This window comes from Kogia breviceps, chromosome 10, assembly GCF_026419965.1.
Source record: "Kogia breviceps isolate mKogBre1 chromosome 10, mKogBre1 haplotype 1, whole genome shotgun sequence".
Lineage (NCBI taxonomy): Eukaryota > Metazoa > Chordata > Mammalia > Artiodactyla > Physeteridae > Kogia > Kogia breviceps.
In genome coordinates this window covers 68,475,683-68,498,123 of record NC_081319.1, presented here as the reverse complement: position 1 = coordinate 68,498,123, position 22,441 = coordinate 68,475,683, and the positions used below count along the sequence as shown (strand labels likewise).

At 47.8% G+C, this 22,441-nt stretch overlaps 1 long non-coding RNA gene across 2 annotated transcripts in view; it reads left to right on the top strand.

Annotated features, from left to right (window-relative positions):
* LOC131763832 (uncharacterized) overlaps positions 1-10,815 on the top strand; it is a 31,490-nt gene extending 20,675 nt beyond the window's left edge. For both annotated transcript variants that reach the window (XR_010835052.1, XR_010835053.1), the window contains exons 3-5: positions 2,486-2,548; positions 3,602-3,700; positions 10,513-10,815. This is a non-coding gene — a long non-coding RNA (uncharacterized lncRNA). The remainder of the gene's footprint in view (positions 1-2,485; positions 2,549-3,601; positions 3,701-10,512) is intronic.
* The last annotated feature ends 11,626 nt before the right edge of the window (positions 10,816-22,441 follow it).

The window sequence follows — 22,441 nt, the reverse complement described above, 5'->3', positions numbered from 1 at the left end:
AGTAGTTGTGGCTCGCGGGATCTAGAGCGCAGCCTCAGTAGTTGTGGCACACGGGCTTAGTTGCTCCGTGGCATGTGGGATCTTCCCGGACCAGGTCTCGAACCTATGTCCCCTGCATTGGCAGGTGAGTTCTTAACCACTGTGCCACCAGGGAAGTCCTCCGCCCATTTTCAGATTGGATTGTTTGTTTTTTTGTTACTGAGCTACATGACCTGTTTGTATATTTTGGAGATCAATCCTTTGTCCGTTGCTTCATTTGCAAATATTTTCTTCCATTCTGAGGGCTATCTTTTCGTCTTGTTTATGGTTTCCTTTATTGTGCAAAAGCTTTTAAGTTTAATTAGGTCCCATTTGCTTATTTTTGTTTTTATTTTCATTAGTCTACAAGGTGGGTCAAAAAAGATCTTGTTGTGATTTATGTCAAAGAGTGTTTTTCGTATGTTTTCCTCTAAGTGCCCGGTCTTACATTTAGAGGTCTTTAATCCATTTTGAGTTTAGTTTTGTGTATGGTGTTAGGTAATGTTCTAATTTCATTCTTTTACATGTAGCTGTCCAGTTTTCCCAGCACCACGTATTGAAAAGGCTGTCTTCTCTCCATTGTATATTCTTGCCTCCTTTGTCATAGATTAGGTGACCATAAGTGCGTGGGTTTATCTCTGGGCTTTCTATCCTGTACCATTGATCTATATTTCTGTTTTTGTGCCATACCATACTGTGTTGATTACTGTAGCTTTGTAGTATAGTCTTTTAAAAATATCTTTATTGGGGCTTCCCTGGTGGCGCAGTGGTTGAGAGTCCACCTGCCGACGCAGGGGACACGGGTTCCTGCCCCAGTCTGGGAAGATCCCACATGCCATGGAGCAGCTAGGCCCGTGAGCCATGGCCGCTGAGCCTGTGTGTCCGGAGACTGTGCTCCACAACGGGAGAGGCCACAACAGTGAGAGGCCTGCGTACCGCAAAACAAACAAACAAACAAACAAACAAAAACAAACAACAACAAAACTTTATTGGAGTATAATTGCATTACAATGTTGTGTTAGTTTCTGCTGTACAACAAAGTGAATCAGCTATATGTATACATGTATCCCCATATCCCCTCCTTCTTGAGCCTCCCTCCCACCCTCCCTATCCCACCCCTCTAGGTCGTCACAAAGCATCGAGCTGATCTCCCTGTGCTATGCAGCAGCTTCCCTGTAGTATAGTCTGAAGTCAGGGAACCTGATTCCTCCAGCTCTGTTTTTCTTTCTCAAGATTGCTTTGGCTATTCGGGGTATGACCAACCAATTTTAAACAGATAAAAGAGTTGAACAGACACTTCATCCGAGGGTATATACAGGTGGCAAATAGACACATGAAAAGATACTCAATGTCATTAGCCATTGGGTAAGTGCAAATTAAAACAACAATGACCCAGCATTCCCACTCCTAGATATTTACCCTAGAGAAACAAAAACTTACATTCACACAAACGCCTATACAAAAATGTTGATAGCAGCTGTATTCATAATCACCAAAAACTGGAAGCAACCCAAATTGGGAGATTGGATACATGAACTGTGGTTCACTTAGGGAACTCAGGAGTAAGAAGGAACAAATTCTTGATACACATAACAACGTGGGTGAAAGAAGCCAGTTTCAAAGGACACGTGTCCTTTGAGACTGTATGGTCCAATTTATGTGACATTCTAGAAAAGACAAAAAGTTGTGATGAGAACAGATCAGTGGTTCTCAGGGCTAGGGGTGGGGGAAGGTGTGCCTACCTGGGGATGGCAAGAGGGAGTATATTGGGGATGATGACACTGTTCGGAATCCTGATCGTGGTGGTTACATGAGTCTGTACGTGTAAAATTAATAGAAATGCATACCAAAAGAGGTATCTGTTACTGCATGATAATTTGAAAAACCAACTATATACACTTGGGTAACTATGTGACAAAGCAAGCATAGTACACTGTTAATGGGAGAATCTAGTGGTGGATATGTGTGATCACTGAACAATTCTTTTAGATTTGCTGTCTGTGTGAAAATTTTCATAATACAATCTTGGAAAAAACTATATTCAGAATGATCCTAAGTTTGTTTTTATTATTTATTTATAAATTTTTGGCTGCGTTGGATCTTCGTTGCTGCACTTGGGCTTTCTCTAGTTGTGGCAAGCGGGGGCTACTCTTTGTTGCGGTGCGCAGGCTTCTCATTGCAGTGGCTTCTCTTGTGGCAGAGCACGGGCTCTAGGTGCGTGGGCTCCAGTAGTTGTGGCTCGTGGGCTCTAGAGTGCAGGCTCAGTAGTTGTGGCACATGGGCTTGGTTGCTCTGCGGCATGTGGGATCTTCCTGGACCAGGGATCAAACCCGTGTCCCCTGCATTGGCAGGCAGATTCTTAACCAGTGAGCCACCAGGGAAGCCCCCTAAGTTAGTTTTTAAAGTCTCTCTCTCCCTCTCTCTCTCTCTCTGTATCTATTGGTCTATCTCACATATACAAATATAGGAAGAAGATTGAAGACATCATATCAAAATACTAACAATGGAGACCTCTCTGAAGGGTAAAATTGTGAGTGATTAAAATTATCTTTTTATATAGTTCTGTATTTTTCTATAATGAGCATATATTTATTTTATTTAGGGAGAGTATAGGCCGTATTTTATTTATTTATTTTATTTATTTATTTTTATTTATTTTTCAATGACATGTGCAATCCTGGCTTATTGTAAGGTTCGAATGGTACAGAAACCTTATTGTAAGGTTCAAATGGTAAGGTTCAAATGGTACCCCACAGGGAAAGTCCCTCGTACTCACTCCCAGCACTGCTAACATTCTGCATATATCCTACAGGCTAAATCTTAAATTCAAGTTCATTTTTATTCAGATTATGTCATCTTTAAAAAAAACTAAGCAAGTCAAACAATATTCTACCTTTGTTTCCCATTACTATCACCTAACAATGAAAGTTTTATATTTACAAGCAAGAAAATGGCCTTTATTCTATAGGTTTGAGGCATAGAACCTGAAAAGATGGTGTAATAATTTTTCTTGATTCCAAGAATTGAAACAGGAAAGAGTCTGCTTCCTTGGGTCACTCTTCTTTGTTATTTTAAAAGATATAACTATATGTATTTGTTTTCAATTTCTTTTGTATCTTAGGTCAAAACTGGAATGCTCTTTTGTTCTATGTTTGTGTGTTTCATTGCACCAATAATAAAATAATAACTGCTGAGGAAACTGAGATCAGAGCCAAGAGGGACTGAGGCTCAGGGTCACTTCTGGCACAGCCACGAAGTCCCCGTGACCCATCTCTGGGCCTCAGTTTTCTATGCTATATTATTTTTATAATGAAGAACAAACAAACAAAAGTAATAATAAAACCCTGTTACTAGGCAGCAACGTGAAGGGTGCTGCAAAGAGTGCTGATTGTCCCACATGCCTAATCTCCCCTTCTTCCTGAGGACTAAACTTTTCTATATTTTTAACAGAGCACATGGTGACCCTCAAAATAGACTGTTTCCTTGCCTTCCTTGTTAAATGTGGTCAATGGAAAATAAGCAAAAAGTTTTTAAAGGGAAGGGATGTTTTCTTTTTCTCCAATTACTCCTTTCTAATGACTAGGATGTGGATATGATGGCTGGAGCACAAGCAGCTATTTTAGACCATGAGGCAACTTTGAGAATGAAAGCCATAAACCACAGAGCAATCAGATAGAAAAAGGTGGGTTCCTGGCACTGTGGTGCACCATGCTAACTCTCCACTACCTGCCTTTGGACTTCTTGAATGTGACAGAGAAATACACCTCTGTCTAGTAGAATCCATTGGTATATTTTTATATTGAATTATAAATGACATACAATATTATATTAGTTTCTGGTGTACAACATAGTGATTCAATATTTTTATATATTGTGAAATGAACACCACGATAAGTCTAGTTAGCATCTGTCGTCATACAGAGTTATTACAATATTATTGACTATATTCCCTATGCTGCACATTACATCTCAGTCATTTATTTATTTTATAGCTGGAATTTTGTACCTTTTAATCCCCTTCACCTATTTCACCTGTGCCCCCAATTTACCTCCCCTAATCCATTGGTATTTTGGGATTTTGTTATTTGCAGCCATATACACACAAAGCAGGAGAATCAGTGAGGAGACTGTTTTAATAATTGAAGGGAGAGACAATGAGGGCCTGAACCATGGTGGGAAGTGGATTTAAGAGACATTCGTCTAGGACATGCCAAGTTCCCATGCCTGAGGGAGGGACCATTTAAAGGGGGCTGTGGATTGCATTGATCTGGAGTTGAGCAGAGAGGTCTGAGCTGGAGGAAACATGTGGTCAGAGAGGTAAAGATGCCCAAGTCACACAGCCAGGAGGACCCTGAATGGAGTGTGTATTAGTTACCTATTGATGAGTAAGAAATCACTCCAAAACTTAGCAAGGGGGAGTCAGGGAACTGGGAGCTGCCTAGCTGGGTGGTTCTAGCTTGGGGTCTGTCATGAGATTGCAGTTAAGACACTGGCCAGGGCTGCAGTCACCTGAAGGCTTGATGGGGCTGGAGGAGCCATTTCCAAGGCAGCTCATTCACCCGGCTGCTGACCCGTGCTAAGGGCCCACCCTGTGCTCACCCTGTGTTGAAAGTTTTACCCAAGTAAAGATGACACCACTTCTGGGGGCTGAGGAGAGAGACGGTGTAGCATAATGGTGGTCTCTGATAAGTTCCAACAAGGATGGTAAGGATAATTAAGAGACATGCTCTCTACAAGGTATGTGGCCACAGCAAGTGCTCACTAAATGTTAGCTCCTGGTGGGTCTAGGGCCAGAGAGACTGCGATTCATGTCCCAGCGTTGCCACCTAGGAGTTGTGGTGCCTCAGAGTCCTCAGTCCTCAGATGGGATGCTGATATCCTATAAAGTGTTGTCATGAGGACTGAAGAAGAAAATACATGTGAAACACTGAAGCTAGTGCCCGGGCATCATAATTGCCCAAATAAAGCTTTATAATGGTTAATATCCCAGCTCAGAATTCTCCAGGGGCTTGCCCATGCTGCAGCACCAAAGCAACTCAAAGCCTCCTCCATGGAGCCTTGCCAGCTGAATTTCACCCCAGCTCTCAGGACCTGGCCTCTGTCTTCCTGTGCCCCTGTCGCCACCTCCCATGCCACCGCCATGCCCAGCCGTCCGTTCATCTCTTCCCCAAGCCTTTCCTGGCGGGAGCTCCCAGGTGGGCCTCACCTGCCCCTGTGCTTTTCAGGGCATGCCCCCACCCCCTTGTTCCCTGTGCCTGGCACAGTGCTGGCCACAGCCTGGGGTTGGCGGAAGATCCACATTGCAACAGTTGCTGTGAGGGGCATGGCTGACTCAGCTGAGATGGAGGCATCCAGGGGGCCGGCTGACGGGGAGCAGGGGGTGGGGTGGGGAGGGGGTGCTCTGGAAAGGCCGTGGAGGAAGTAAGCCAGAGGTGAGAGACGAATGGTAGCCTCGCAGCCGTGGGTGGCAGTTGCGGCTTTTTCATCTGCACACTCTAGGTGCTCAAGAGTTGCTTTTAGGGACTTCCCTGGAGGTCCAGTGGTTAAGCCTCCGCGCTTCCACTGCAGGGAGCACGGGTTTGATCCCTGGTTGGGGAACTGAGATCCCACATGCTGTGCCACGCGGCCTAAAATTAAAAAAAAAAAAAAAAGAGTTGCTTTTATAGTTAATTGGAAGGAGGGTCATCTGAGGATTTGAAGGGTGATAAAATCCCTGCCTTTCCCCCAAATACCCTTGAAATTCAGCTGGCAAGGCTCCATGGAGGAGGCTTTGAGTTGCTTTGGTGCTGCAGCATGGTACATGAAAGTTCCCCATTAGAATCATGTTTGTCTTGAAAGCCAGTGTCCCAGAAGCTCCCGTTGAAATCTGCACCCAGCGTGTTCCATGGGCGGGTAACGGAGAAGCCCATTAGTCCTGATGAACTGATCTGACAGACCATCTGTCACCCACAGCCTTGAGCTACACTGAAACCACCGAATGTGTCACCCAGCTTTGCTCCTCCTCAGGGTCCCCCCAGCCCCCTGGTGGTCCGGACTCCCTCTGAGTAACCCCAACCCCCAAGGTTGTACAGACGCCATCATCAAAACTTACCCCTCCAAGGGCCATGCTCAGGGTCCTGCTGGGCTTCCCTTGGTGAGGAATGTGAGGGAGAATAAGTTCCCACAGGAGGCTTGAGGGGAGATGGCCCCTGCCTCCATCCCTCTCTTCGATGTACTACCCTAGTAGAAATAAAGGGTCTCTCCCTCGAGCCTTCTCCCATGGAATGCAGGAGCAGCTGTGCTGGGGTGGAGTGAGATGGCATCACAGAGCCGTAGAGCTTGGGACTTGAAGGGACCCCAGTGAGCCAACTGGTTCAGTCCTCTGCAGTTAGGCAGGCAAGGTACCATTCTGATGGTTTTAGATACAGAAAACCCCTAACTGAGCTATTTTACCCCATCAGCTGGATCAGGCCAGCTCTGTCTCTCATGGGGAAGCACTTCCCACCTGGACTTTTTTGCACTGGCCAGTCTTACAACACTTCTAAGACGGAGACAGGTGTATCGTACAGGGTGCCTCAACTTGACACCTCATTCAAATGGCTTCAACAATGAGGATATTTTTGCTGTCTTGTAACAAGGTGACCAAAGGTAAAGTGGTGCCAGAGCTGGTTAATTGAGTGGCTCAACAGCATCATCCAGGGCAGAGGTTGTTTTCAACCTTCATCTCTCTGCCATTGCCAAGGGGTCAGCCATGTTTTTCCTCATGGTCACAAGATGGCTGCCTGTCACCAAGCATCATGTTTAGACATGACAAACGTACAGTCAAAGAAGAGAACTTTCCTGGAAGCTGCCAACAATTCATCTTCATGTCTCAGCAGCCATAATTACACCATTGCTCATTCAAAATCCAATATAAGTGCAATGTTGGGAGGCAATTCTCCATGGGCCTCTCGTGTTTTTGCACATCTGTCAAAGAGGTTTGTGTAATGAGTAGCCTTAAAAAAATAGTGTTTTCAGACTTCCCTGGTGGCACAGTGGTTCAGAATCTACCTGCCAATGCAGAGGACATGGATTTGATCCCTGGTCCGGGAAGATCCCACATGCCCCGGAGCAACTAAGCTCGTGCACTGCAACTACTGGAGCCCGTGCTCTGCAATGAGAGAAGCCACTGCAGTGAGAAGGCCATGCACTGCAACGGAGTAGCTCATGCTTGATGCAACTAGAGAAAGACCGTGCACAGCAACAAAGACCCAAGGCAGCCATAAATAAATAAATAAGTGTATTTTAAAAATAGTGTTTTCCTCCAGATCAAAGGGCAGATTTGTTGAATTCCTATTTTAAAAGATTCAGGTTGGGGGCTTCCCTGGTGGCGCAGTGGTTACAAGTCCGCCTGCCGATGCAGGGGACTTGGGTTCGTGCCCTGGTCTGGGAGGATCGCACGTGCCGCAGAGCGGCTGGGCCCGTGAGCCATGGCCGCTGAGCCTGCGCGTCTGGGGCCTGTGCTCCGCGGCAGGAGAGGCCACAGCAGTGAGAGGCCTGCGTACAAATAGATTCAGGTTGGGACTTCCCTGGTGGCACAGTGGTTAAGAATCCACCTGCCAATGCAGGGGACACAGGTTTGATCCCTAGTCCTGGAAGTTCCCACATGCCTCAGAGCAACTAAGCCCATGTGCCACAGCTACTGAGTCTGCACTCTAAAGCCCACGAGCCACAACTACTGAGCCCGTGTGCCACAACTACTGAAACCCACGTGCCTAGAGCCCCTGCTCTGCAGCAAGAGAAGCCACTGCAATGAGAAGCCCGTGTACTGCATCAAAGACCCAACACAGCTAAAAATAAATTAATAAATAAATTTATTTTTTTAAAAAAAAGATTCAGGTTCCCTAAGCTCTGGGTTTCTCTTCTGTTAGCACAGCTCATGTAGCCACATGACCACACCTCACTGCGAAGGAGGCTGGGAAATGTAGTCTTTAGCCAGACAAACATGTGCTCTGTTGAAATTTCCATTTACATGGAAGAAGGGAAAATAAATATTGGGGCAGCAGGCAGGCTCTGCTATAGTTACTCCAATAAAACTAGGGTTCTTTCAGGGAGGAAATGTGTTGGAGAAGCGATAATGCCTGCACACTGCGGTTGGTGCCTTGGCCTCATTTTATAGATGAGGAATTGCTTTCCCGAGAGGGAGGTGTCAGTGCCAGGTCCGCTGACTCCTGACCTCAGGTGTTCCCATCATTTTCCTGCCTCTGCATCAGTGCAGGTCAGGTTAGGCTGGGAGGCTTCCTTTTTCTCCTCCAGTATTCAATTCTCCTGGCTTCCATGAGTCCTCTCCCTCCACTGTTAATCCGATCTCTGGTCTCTCTTTCTGTCTCCTCCACTTTCTCCTCTTCCCAGCCTATCAATACCGAGTTCCCAGGCTTAGCCTTCTTACTTGTACCTGTGTGTGTCCATCTGGCCTGTGGCATTAAATAGCATCTTCTCACCAAGACTCCCTCACTCCTGTCTGCCTTTCAGACCGTTCTTTGTGCTTTGGACTTGTATATCCACCTGCCCACCAACACCCCTATTTGGGTGTCTTACAAGCACCTTCAACATCACAATCCAAAACTGAACTCGTGACATCACCCACAAACTTGCTTCTCTTGCATTCTGGCCAATCTCAGTAACTTGTCCCACCAGCCAGCCATCTTGGCCTCTTTGCTACCTTCCTCTACTTCTTCCACATCCAGTCCACCTCCATAACCTGTGCCTGGATCATTGCGGGAGCCTCCTCCTGCTTCTCTCAAGCCACCTCAGCTCGCCCCAGCCATTCCTTACCATCTTAAAATGGAGGTATGCTCATACCATTCTTGTTCTCAAAAACTTAATGGCTCACCATTGTTTTTTTTTAAAATTTTTATTTATTTATTTTTGGCTGTGTTGGATATTCGTTGCTGCACGCGCGGGCTTTCTCTAGTTGCAGAGAGCGGGGGCTACTCTTCGTTGCGGTGCGCGGGCTTCTCATTGCAGTGGCTTCTCTCACTGTGGAACATGGGCTCTAGGCGCGCGGACTTCAGTAGTTGCAGCACGCAGGCTCAGTAGTTGTGGCCCACGGGCTCTAGAGCACAGGCTCAGTAGTGTGGCACACAAGCTTAGTTGCTCCGTGGCATGTGGGATCTTCCCGGACCAGGGATCAAACCCGTGTCTCCTGCATTGGCAGGCAGATTCTCAACTACTGCACCACCGGGGAAGCCCAACCATTGCTTTTAGGGTAAAGACCAACATTCTTTTCTAGTGAGGCAAAGGTTCTTGCCCCTCCCCCATTATCCATTCTTTTCTTCTTTAGAAAGACAACGCTTGGGGCTTCCCTGGTGGCGCAGTGGTTGGGAGTCCACCTGCCGATGCAGAGGACACGGGTTCGTGCCCCAGTCTGGGAGGATCCCACATGCCGTGGAGCGGCTGGGTCCGTGAGCCATGGCCGCTGAGCCTGCGCGTCTGGAGCCTGTGCTCTGCAACGGGAGAGGCTACAGCAGTAAGACAGTAAGAGGCCCGCGTACCGCCAAAAAAAAAAAAAAAAAAAAAGAAAGAAAGACAACCCCCTATTTGTAGCTGGGCATTTAAATCCTAGCCAACTGGATGCAGGCTCGTGTTGTGTTCTTATGTGGAGGTGGGGTCAGATTTCCTTTGCCCTTCCTCTTTCCTGCTTACAAGAATGCAGACATGATGGCTGACACTCAGGCAGCCATGTTGGGCCATGAGGAGGAAGCGCCTGCTGAGTCTGGTGGAGCAACAAGAAGATGGGCCTGGTTCCTGACACTGATGCACACATCTGCTTACCTTTGGGCTTTTCGTGTGGGAAACAGAAATAAACTGTGATCTAGTTTAAGTCACTACTTCTGGGTTTTCTCACAGTCCAACAAAATCCCACCCCAGTCACATGGTTCCTGCTGCCTCTGGAGACTCAGCTTGTGGTCCTTCCCTTTGTTCATTCCACTCTACCCACAATACTGCTGTTGAGTTTCTCTTACACACCAAGGTCTGCCCTGACTCAGGGCCTTTGCACGTGTTCTCCTCTCTGCCTGGAGCACCTTTTCCTGGCCTTCCCTGACTGCAGTGACATACCTAGAGTATTCAGTACCCAGAGCAAATAGTTAATTAAAAAAAAAAATACCCCTCCTCTATACATTGCTTTCAATAATAATCATAAATCACTATAGTAATAGTGGCCAATAAAACATGCAGTGAAAATTTTTTTATTGAGTTTTATATATATAATCATCATGGTAAGAAATAAAGTAAAACAAATATTATAGTAAAAAAAGAAATAAAGGGGTGGGGCCAGGTCTTGGCTTCCAGAAGAGTTCATGCCAACTAATATTCCCCAGTACCTCTGCCATCCGTGTCCTTGTCCCCATAGCAAGCCACAGCTGCCCCCCTCCTCCTCAGGAGACCCTCCAAGACCAGCAGGTGCTACTGAATGAGTGTGCTTGATCCAGGGAACAGCTGAAGCACTGAATGCAGTTCATGGATTCATTGCAGAAAAAATTCGAGAAGTGCCCTCAAATGTGGCCAAGACAGAACCAGTCAGCATTCTACAACCCCAGACCACCGTTAACCCAGACTGCATCAAACAAACATTGCTATCTTCCCCAACTACCACCAAGTCCTCTCCATCGGATCCCATGACCACCTCCAGAGCTAATCAGGTACAGTATCATCCCATCATCTACACCATACTTTTCACGGTTGATTGCTTGCAGACTGGAGAAAAAGATACTGGTGTGTTAAGGATGTATTGGTTCATTCATTCACATATGTGCACCATCATCAGATTCCAAGTAACCTGAGAAAGAAATATCAATTATTCCTGAAAATTTATATGCATATTTAGCTTTAGATAACAAAAATATATTCAGATGGTAGACTACTAGAATTTTGGATTTTCACCTTAAAATTATGAATTTATGGAGCTCTGAGGGTTATTGATTGAGTTGGTGTTTATAATCTCCCTTATTGTTTCTCCCTAGGATTCTTCGTATATAAGTTAAGAATATCATATATGTAAAAAATACATGTATAAATATGACTTATTGAGCAAAGGTATATCTTTAAATGTGAATGCATTTTTCTTTGTTTTTTATTTCAGATATGTCTTACTGTGTAACACTTAAACTTTAAAAAAAAATTTATTTATTTATTTATTGGCTGCATTGGGTCTTTGTTGCTGTGCACGGGCTTTCTCTAGTTGCAGTGAGTGGGGGCTACTCTTTGTTGCGGTGCACGGGCTTCTCATTGCTGTGGCTTCTCTTGTTGTGGAGCACAGGCTCTAGGTGTGTGGGCTTCAGTAGTTGTGGCACGTGGGCTCAGTAGTTGTGGCTCTCAGGCTCCAGGGCGCAGGCTTAGTAGTTGTGGAGCATGGACTTAGTTGCTCCATGGCATGTGGGATCTTCTGGACCAGGGCTCAAACCCATGTCCCCTGCATTGGCAGGCGGATTCTTAATCACTGCGTCACCAGGGAAGTCCCAACACTTAAACCTTTGATGAAAAGCATGTCTAGCAATCTAAAAGTAACTGGAAATTGGTATTTGTGATAATTTTAATGCTGTTTAACAACTCAGGAAATGGTACTTTCTTAGAATTTAATAATAGCATTTTCTTTGCTAGAGTGGCAAACTTTGCAATCAGAAATATATCTTAGTTTGATTTGATGGTTGTTTTTGTGCTGCATATTTGTAGGACATTCTTCAAAAATGCAGTTATTTTTGGCACATTTAAGGAAATCATCTAAAATATTCTTTGTAATTCACAGTCTTCCTGTACTTTATTTTTATTTATTTATTTTTTTTGCGATACACGGGCCTCTCACTGCTGTGGCCTCTCCGGCTGCGGAGCACAGGCTCTGGGCGCGCAGGCTCAGCGGCCATGGCTCACGGGCCCAGCCACTCCGCGGCATGTGGGATCTTCCCGGACCGGAGCACGAACCCGTGTCCCCTGCATCGGCAGGCGGACTCTCAACCACTGAGCCACCAGGGAAGCCCTCTTCCTGTACTTTAACTGACAAATGCTGAAAAATATATTTATTAAAGTGATTAAACACACAAAAAAGAAAAAAGTAATACCTATATCAATGGCAGTAATGAATAACATTATGCTTTCTGTTTACCTACCTTCTGCAAATTTGTCAATGACTTTGTGAAAATTATCTTTGCATATTCATGTTTGAGAAATAGCTTATGCAGATTTGTCAATTTATCTTTGATCATAATTGACCAATGAATATTTCTATTAATTTTTATTTGGAAATGTTTTTTTCTCACATGAAGCAATAGATACACAAATAGTCAGGGAAAGACTTAAATATAAGGATAAATTTGGCAGAAATTCAGAAAAAATCCATTTCACAATAAATGGGAATCGCAGTCCTGTCCACATCTGTTTCTTCAGGATTGATTCTAGCAGCTTTCAAATATCTTCTCAGTTGACAAATTTTAAACAAATAAAAACTCTAAATGATCACATAGAACTAGGCTACCAATGTTTATTTCAAACCCACTGTTTAAAAGAAGGACAGTACAACAGGGAGTCCAGACACAACTTTCCTCTGAATTGAACATGAACAATTCTGCGTCCACATGACCACGGGTAGCTGGGTCCCCGTGTGTCGGGCGTGGCGCTGAATGACCTGGAATACTCCCAAGTAACTTCCAAATGGAATACAATGCTCCTTAAAGGATAAGTTATAAAAATGTGCTAATTTGAAACTTACATATATGTTATGAAAAGTCAACAGTAACTGAAACAATGGTTGAGGTCTTAAACCTCAGAAGAATTTTGAGGGGAGGGCATTGTTTAGAATTGCTGGTATGCAGTGATAATAAAAAGCAGACCAACTTGTAGTGGTTTCTTACTGTTTTACAGTTTGTTACTGAGGACACCCCCTCTTGCCTGCATCAGGGCGCATGCTCCCACCGCCCCACCCTCAGCATGCCCTCTTTGCTACTGACTCTGTACATGTCCCTCTGAGGCTCTTACCTTAGTTACGAGTATATCTGTGTCATGACATCTTTGTCATCTGTCCCCCACTAGACAGTCTGCTCCATGTGGAGGTCACTGCTCTGCCCACACTTGCGCCCCAGCTCCCGGCAGAGCACCCGTCACCTACTAGACCCATAGTACGTATCTGTTGAATAAATGTAGGTGAAGAACCTGGCACACAGTATGTACTCAATAATAGGTAGATGCCATTGCTATTATCTGCAGCGCGTTTATAGTCTGAAACGTTATAACCATTTGAATGCCTCCACATTCAAATCGGCAAAATGCTGCCTGAATTTTGAAGCATGAATTTTATCTTCCCCAACAGTCATTCCTTGAGATCAGCAGTCACATCTCGTTCATCTCTGGGGTCCCTTGAACCCCAACAGGGGACCTGGCACTAAACAGGGGTCAATAAATATTCCATAACCAGTTTACTGAGCATCCATTACCCACCGGGGATTTTCTTTCATGTATGTGGTTTCTCCAGTGTGGGTATGAGCACCCTCCCTTTACAGATGAGGTAAGTGAGACCCAGAAAGGCTGGATGACTTGCCCAAGATTATAGAGTCAATCAGTGCAGAAGCAGCTTTAATCCAGGTCTGCAGGGGCTCCAAAGCCTCTGATCTTTCCAGGGCTCCATGTTGCTTCCCGGATGTGGGGTGTGAGGGAGGTGACTCCAGTCAGGGTGGGACTGCGTGGGGGTGGGGAGCCTGTCCTTGGCACCCAGCTTCCTCAGGTTGGAGGAGCTTGGGCTTCACGTTAGGCACGGGCCAGGTGCCTAAGCTGGTCAAGCACAGTGGCCAGCACCTGTGTGCTTCCATGGCGTTGAGGCACCCAGGTGTGGATGGGGAGGCCTGGGGTGGGGGTGGGGTGGCGGACATGAGTTCCAACGCAAGCAAGCTCCCAGCACCCTCCCACCACCAAGAACTGTGCAGCCTGCAAGGCACGGAATCCCTCCAGGCTGTGGAGGATCGCTGGTGATGGGAGCATCCCCATGGAGATTAGAGATACTAAGGCTGGCCCAGGGCTGGGCACAGGGAGAGCTGGGCACAGGAGGTGCTCTGCCGATGGCAATGTCTTCTATTTCTCCTTCGTGTTCTGTTCCCGGCCCCTCCCTTCTACAATCCAGGGTGAGCAAGGTTAACCGCAGTGGGCCTTGCAGGGAGGGGGTGCTGCGCACCTGATGGGGCACCTCCAGGACCCCCCTGCTAAGGCTGCGGCGGTCCAGCCTCCAGGTCGCTCTGGATCGAAGCGGCCCCTAGGCTCCTTCCACGAGGATGTCCCGGCGGCCGCACCGCTTCCGCCACTGCTCTCCAGCCAGTTGGCCACCAGCCTGCTCCCCTCTGAACGACTGAGCGGGGACTAGGCTACGGCAGCGGGCGACTCGAGAGAGGAACACGAACGTGGCCCGAACGGATCTGGGTTTGGGCGTCTAGGGCGGTTTCCTGGCGCCATCTCGTGATCGTGTTCGGCGTTGCCGCGCCTGCTCTGAAAGGGGCTGCGGGGAGGGGGCGCAGGGGCTGGGGTCGGGCCAGTTTGGGCTCTTGGGCTGTGACACTGCGACGAACCCCCAAGCCTTGCTCCTGTCTTTTGAGGGAAAACCAAGGCTTGAGGGCCCCTGAGGCCTGTGGCAGCGGGAAATCTGGGGAAAGAAGCGCTGAGGGGTGTCCAGTCCAGGGAGGCCGAGATGGGGGTGAGGACCCTTCCTGGGGCTCAGGAGGAGAAAAACACCCCAGGCTCTACATTATGGCTCTCTTTACCACGGGCTGAATCCCACAGCCGTTCCAGATGTTCATCTGTGGCCAGACGTGGCAATGGCCTCGTCCTCTCACTCCTGATTATTGAGGGCAGATGGCGAGAGCTGGGGCCACAGCCCAGACCCTGACTGTCTGGGACCTGGAAGCCCTAGTGTGACCGTGCAACAGAGAGGAGCTTCCTGAGCCAGTCCTGCTCACCCTGGGGCCTCCGGCTCCCAGGCAGTTGAGGTGTCAGCAATGCCATATCTGTCCAATGCCCTGCCACACCTCCAGGCCAGGCAGCGGGACAGCAGTGCGGGGGACTCTGGGCCCCTCGGGATTCCCCAGGAGGCCCCAGGACCCTCACCAGCAATGTACACGGCTGCTCTGGTCCCTGTTGGAGGGAGAGGGTAGTTTGGGAATGACCCTCAAGAGGGTCACACAGCCAAGATATGGCAGAACTACTGCTTGAACCCAGATCTTCTGGCTCTAAACCCCATGGTCTCTGCTGGACCCTGTGTGATGAGAGGGGTGACTGTGTGGGATGTGAATCCAGTAAGAGTATGTGGGGAGGGGGTGAGGAGGTAGGTTTTCCAGCAGGAAACCAGGAACAAATGATCTCCAGGGATCTAGGCGGTGCCAGCAAGCCCTATGGTCAGGTAGGGGGTGCTGAGTCCTTTGGACATTGCTGCCGGGGGAGAGGTGTGTCAGGGAGTTGGGAGTCCAGGCAGGGATGCAAACGGTCACCTCTCAGTGCCATCCCCCCTGCCCTCCCTGGCATCACTATACAATCATAGCACTCTTATTTTTGCTTTTAATTACAAATTTTAAACTATTTGAAGCACACAGAAAAGTGCAAAAAATGATATAACAATTACCTATAACCCTCCAACAAGTTTATACTGTTTTAACTATTTTGATTTATTTCCTTTTCAGAATACACACACACACACACACACACACACACACACACACACATACATATTTTTTACCCTTGGCCTCCCTCTTTCTTCCTTCCCTGAAGTAGTTTTTCACTCCCAAATACATTTAAAAACTTTTATTAAATAGCTACATAGCCATAAACAATATGTGGTATTGTCTTGTGTTTTAAATTCTACGAAAATGGTATCATAATATTACATATCATTTTGAAAATTGCTTTTTCTCAACATCATGCTTTTGAGATCTCTATCAGGGCTGATCTATGCAAATCTAATTCACTCATTGTAACGTCTGCGTGTCTTTTATCCGATGCCGACAACAATTTATGTACCCTCCTGCTAGGAATAGTATTTCATGATTATGATCAACGGGCACAGAGAACCTTCCTGAACATGTCTCCTTGTACACGCACAGAAGAGTTTCTCTGCAGTTGTCAGCTGGAAGTGGAAATTCTGGGTCATAATGTTTACACATCTTCAGCTTTACTAAGTATTGTCAAATTGTTCTCCAAAGTGGTAGCACCAATTCACACTCCCACGAACAAACTATATAACTCGAGTTTCTTTACAGGCTCTGATGAGGCCTATTAATTTTTGTCAATCTGTTGGGTGTGAAATGGTTTTCCATTCTTGTTTGAATTTGCATTTCCCTACTTACTAGTGAGACTAAACAGCTTCTCATGGACGTGGGTAGCTTCTCTTCTTTCAAAGGTCAATTCAGATCTTTTGTCTATTTTTCTTTTAGGTTATTTATCTTTTTCTTACTGGTATAAAGGAGTTCTGGATATCTTTTGTTAGTGAAACTGATTGCGAACATTGTCACACAGCCCTTTTGCCATCTGATCCTGGACAGGGACTGAGGACCAGTGCTGGGATGGATTAGTGATGTCTGCCAGAGGTGTGGGAGGGGAAGCCAGAAGGGCTTTGGGTTAAGACTACAGTACAGTACGGAGGCCCAGTTACGAGACTAGGGCCAGTGAGGAGACTCCATTACAGGCACAAGGCGCAGTAGTGAGGCCACGGCAGGTCTGGTCAAGTCAGGTCAGCAGGTGAAGCCCTGGCCCACAAACCAGACCTCTTAAAATTGTTCTGAGAGACCTCTGAGAAGCCCATGGGGGTTTTGGCCCTGCTAGAATTTCTCTAGTTGAATTGTAGAATATGTGTATCCCTAGTGAGAGACACCGCAGGACAGAGTCATTACAGACTGTGTGCTCGGCACCCACCTTGGCCCTCGCACATGGCCCCATGGGACCCGTGGGACCAGAGGAAACGTGCAAACATGAAACTCATGCTGCTCTCTGTGCTTTGAGTACTAAAGTCCTTTGTCTCTGACCCAGGGCTCTCGCATCTTCTGCCAGCATCTGTGAAACGGTGACCAGTTAATTTGTTAGTTTGCAAGTAGGGCAAAACCTCGGACTCTTCTCAGCCTTTCCCAGGGTCCTTATTCATACTATCTATAGTGGCCCTTTGACATGCCTTGTGGCTGCTCCAGCATTAAAAATTTTTTTTACTTGTGGGGAAAAAAAATCCATATTTTCTATGATAGGGTTCGTTTGAGGTTCTTTACGTGGTCACCATTTGCTTTGCTCACTATTTCTTCATGCATTTCAGACTCTCCTGTGATCATTTTCGTTCCTCCTGAAGTCCGTCTTCTAGGACTGATAGTGGTATGCAGTCCCAGCTATGTTTTGTTTGGAACTTTTAAACAATTATAAACTATAACACATATATAAAAAATGCATAAGACAAAAATGCATGGAATGATTATAAAATGGACACTAGACCCCCAACGTGTTCCTTTTTCAATCATGTTTCAGGAACTATCCTTTTATGTTAATCACATCCTTGCTTTTCTTTTTAGTTCTACCTATATCTCTATCAAAGTCTTTATTTCCTTGCCTCTCAGTACTATTTGCCAGGTAATTTGAATATAGCTTGAGCTTACTAATTCTCTTCTTCAGCTCTGTCTAATATGCCTTCAACAAGGTTTTAAATTTCCACCATTATATTTTTATTTCTTGAATTCTATTTTATTTATTTATTTATTTATTTATATTTTTATTTATTTTTTTTGGTCGCAGCTTGTGGGATCATAGTTCCCCGACCAGGGATCGAATCCGTGCCCTTGGCAGTGAAAGCGTGGAGTCCTAACCACTGGACTGCCAGGGAATTCCCTTGAATTCTATTTTAAAATCTGTCTGTTCATTCCTAATTGTCTTTTGTTGATTGGTTTCTTTATAACTGCACCTCTTATTTCTTTAAGTATTTTATAAATATACGTTCTATATTTTGTATCTGAAAACCCTCCGGTCTTCAGTCCTTCAGGATTTAAACCTGCAGTTCATTTCGTCTGCTGACTCACAGACATAGGAACTGCCTCCCATGTGCCGGTGATCTTTAGTTGTGAGTTCATTGTTTAAAATTGGTAGGAGTTTTGTGGGCCTTAGGTGGGTATTGGGGAAGCAATCCTACAGAGAGCATTTGCTTTTCCACTTCTGCTAGTACCAGAAGCACCACTGATCTGGGGTTACTTCATCTCACCTTGAATGAGGAACCCCAAGACTGCCCTTTCCCCATCTGGGCTGGCTTGAGCTTCAGTTGTTCAGCAATGGAGGGAAGTTTATTAAGCTGCCTGTTGCCCCAGCCCTGCCAGCCCCTGGTCCCTTGTCCAGGATGGGGTATCCTTGGAGACATCCCTTATCTCTTGTCAGATCAGCCACATCTCAAATAAATATGTTTTTCAGAGTTGTGCTGTTCCAGAAGACCATTTACGTTCTCCAATAATTTCCTTTCTACTTAAAGCATCCTGCATGGGTTCAGTTGCTTGCACTAAAGACCAAATATGAGGGTGGGGGTACCTGTGGGAAGGGGGGCCCGGCGTCTCATTCCCTGGCTGCACATCTGCTTCCTCAGTGGCCAAGCTGATCTTCTCCCATGACCACGGGAGCAGGGGAAAGAGGTGTGGAAAGAAGGGGGGTGGGGCAGGGCCGGGACGTGTGAGTCTCCCATGGCCCGGTGGACCCCAAGGGAGGATTAGGGCCTTTCTCCTCATCTTCCCCGGGCAGGGCTGGCCACTGGGCCAGGGACCCTCAGCAACAGCAAAGGTGGGGTGGAGCCTGGGATGGTGGGAGGGGTGGAGCCAGCACTGTCCACCCCACGAGACATCAGGCACACAGCAGGGAGACTTGACATCCCCAAGGAGGTGGTGACGACCGACCATAAGGAGAAGGGAGTGACCACTGCAAGGTGAGTTTCAGTTGCCGCTGGATGGGACTGGGTTTGTTTGCATCTGAAAATCACCAAAAAGGCACCGGATGTGCCAAGATGGTGGGACGGGATGGGAAGGAGAGGCTGAAGGCTGGATTTGGGGGCAAAAATCAAAGTGTTTTGTGGTAGAGCCCCCCTGAGCTGAGCCGCCTCGGGGCCCAGTGACCCACGCAGCCTCCCTGAGGGTACCCATTCTGTGCCCCAGCGGCCGGCTCAGCGGGAGCTCTCGTTGGGGGGCAGCACAAGGAACAGGGGTGAGGGGCCCTGGAGCGAGTGGCCCTGCTCTTGCCGGGCACAGCGTGGCCACTGCTGACGTCCGGAGGGGACTCTCCTGGGCCGGCAACCCCACCCAGGAAGCCCCATCCCAGGGGCTGCTAGACTGGATCCCCCCGGACACAGGGCCAGGTGCCCTCTCCCTCCCTCCCTCCTTCTCTAGGGTTCAGGCTCAGGCCAGGCTCCGCTGACAGCAAAGGGTCCTGGAGACCCAGAGGAGCGAAGCCCCTGGACCTGGAGCGCAGGCTGAGGCCCCGGCCAGGGCAGAGAGACAAGACAGGGTTCCCCTGGTGGCCCCGAGCCCGGGCCTGGCTGTGGGCCCAGGTCAGGAAGCGGCGGTGTGGGCCGCCTCGGGCCCCAGGGCCCCAGAGAGGGCAAAGCTGGAAGGACCAGGATGAGCCCTGTGCCTGGGACCAGCTGAGGACAGATGGCCAGAGTGAAGGGGATCCCAGAGGGCTCCCGCCAAAGCCTGGTCTCTACGGTTTACGGCCTCTTTGGATGGTGCGTTTCCCTTACTATTGCGTTTGTAAGGAAGGCCTTTTCGTTTAAGCCTCCAGCTTGCCGAGTGAATGAAGGTGGGCCCAGGTGTGTCCACCTGGTGGAAAATGCTTCCAAAGACAAACTTTCGGATCCTCAGTTTCCTCCCCTGTAAATGGGATAATAATATTTACCTGAAAGGGTTGTTGTGAGGGACCGTGAACTTGTGAAAGGGTCTAGCACAGGGCCTGGGCCAAGGCAGGTGCTCAGGCAATGGTCAGTTACTATTCGACCTTCTTTCATACCTGCCCCAGTTGCCAGCACCTTAATGAAGGAATGGGTGGAGGAGAAATGACCTAAAGGGGTGTCGGAGCGCCCTCTGCTGGCCAAGAGTGGTCAGAGGCCAAGTTGGAAACTATTCCAAGGCCAGAAGAGGGGATGCACCCACCTGGGGAGAAACTGATGACAGTCCTCCAGGGCCTAGCGTGGGGGCCAGTGGAGGACAGAGCTGTCCCGTCTACTGTCCTGAGATCCCTCATGGGGAGGAGGGAGCAGCTTCCATTCCTGTAGATGCGTGTGTACATCTGCAACAGCAGGGACAGCCAGCCCCCAAACCTGACACTTGAGCTGTGAGGGTCTCCTGACTGCCAACACTCGCTGAGGTGTGGCTGGAGGAAGGGGGCTCTGCGCAGGCCTGGAGCTCCCGGTTGCCTGGTCTCAGGCCTGTGGCTTCCCCTCTCAGCTTGTTTCCTACCCTGTGGACCAGATGCCTCCCATCCCACCTCAGTCCTTTGGAATTACCATGGTTTACCTTCAGCCTCCCACTCCATCCTTGGCAGCCCCGTGAGAAAGAGGTTTCCACTGCTGCCTGACAGCTGCTTTTCAGAGAGGTTAAGTGACTGGGCTGAAGTCAACTTTGTGGTTGAGTCGGGGACCCCAGGTCCCAGCTCCGAGTCCCGCGTTCTTTGCTGGACGGTGAACGGTGGTGGAGACCCTCCCCTCTGCTCACCATCCACCACCCACCCTGGACTTCAACCCTGCCGAGTCACTCCTCCCAGCTGGTCAGTTTGGCTTTGTCCTCTTTGCTTTGCAAAGGTGAGGACCTGGGCTGGAAGGAGCAGAGACCCCTTCAGCTGGCACAAACGGGAACTGTGGTGAGCAGCAGGGAGGCACATGGCAAGGCTGCAGCAAGGGAGCTCATTTCTTCCTCCTTTTTCTCTATGGACGGGGGATTTTCCTCCCTGCTCAGGCCACGGGGCAGTTCGTAATATTCAATCCAGGCACATTATAATCTCTTTTTTTCTCTTGTCCAAGATCCCGGGGGAAAAAAACCACACACACACACACACATCAGGCTGAATGTGCACCCACTGCTATGTGGGGCAGGGGCCAGGCGAGACAGCCCCAAAGTGCCCACCACCATAAGATTCTCTGAGATCCGGAAGATTCCATCCTTGGTGTCTGCCTGACGGCAGCTCCCCCAACCCACACCCCCAGCTTCCTTGATTTACTCGGGTCTGAGCCTGGTTCTTTTCCTCTAAGTCCCCAGGGTATCTTGAGTTACCCTGCTCAGAATCCCCCTTCTCTAGAAATTCCCCCCATAACATGTATAGCAGCCACATTCTTATATGACCTCAAATCCTTGGCCACGGTTATAGGATCCAGGGGAGGCACCTGGTTGAGATTGGGCCAGTCATATTACTATAACACCGGCCAAAGCCAACTGGATCCAGGACAAAAGAATAAAGCCCTTCCCTGTGGATTGCTTATAACTGGGATCCAAGGAGTAGTGGTCAATCCTTTTCTCATGTGGAAAGCAGCACGAATTCAAATTCAGAAACTTTTGAGGCCACGTGGAGAGAACATTTGTGTTTTCTTCCTCCATCCCCAAGTGATAGCCTCCTGATTTTCTTTTGGGAAGTGCCTTCCTCCCTGCGGTCTGATAGGACTGGCAGACAAAGGTGTAGGCCCCGCAACTGGGCTGGACCAATGGGATTCTCTCCTGGGGGTTTGGAGCTTGTACAGAAAGTCACAGGGAGGTGAGGTGGGTGGGGCTCAGCAAGTCCCCCAAAGGAGCATCCCTGAAGCCCCTGCTTCCTGTTCTGTCCTCCCTGAGACTTGGTTAGTCAACTGTTTTTTTTTTTTTTTCCAGTTCTGTAAGCCAGGAGCTTCCAGTAAATTCTGCTTCTCTTTCTGTTCTTCAATGCCCCCACCCCACCACATGCACATTGGAAATTTTCAGAAGTGGCAAAGTTGGAAGAATAGTGCAATGAAAGTCTTCTTTCCTTCACTTAGGTTCACCACCTCGTAATATTTTGCCACATTTGTTCACACATACACAATCAACGTTTTTGTCTTTCTGAATCATTTGTAACAGTTCATCCCTCAATCCTTTTGCAAAGTCCCCTGAGAATGAGGACATCCTCTTCCATAACCACAATACCATGATCACATCTTCCAGTTTTCTATTCTTGCACAATCACCTCAAAACCTAGAGGCTAAAAACAATTATTTTATTATCTCTCTTGGCTTTTGTTTTGTTTTTTTAAAGTAAATTTATATATTTATTTTTTTTTCATGGATGCGTTGGGTCTTCGTTGCTGCGCGCAGGCTTTTCTCTAGTTGTGGCGAGCGGGGGCTACTCTTCATTGCGGTGCGTGGGCTTCTCTTGCTGTGGAGCACGGGCTCTAGGCGCGCGGGCTTCAGTAGTTGTGGCTCGTGGACTCTAGAGCGCAG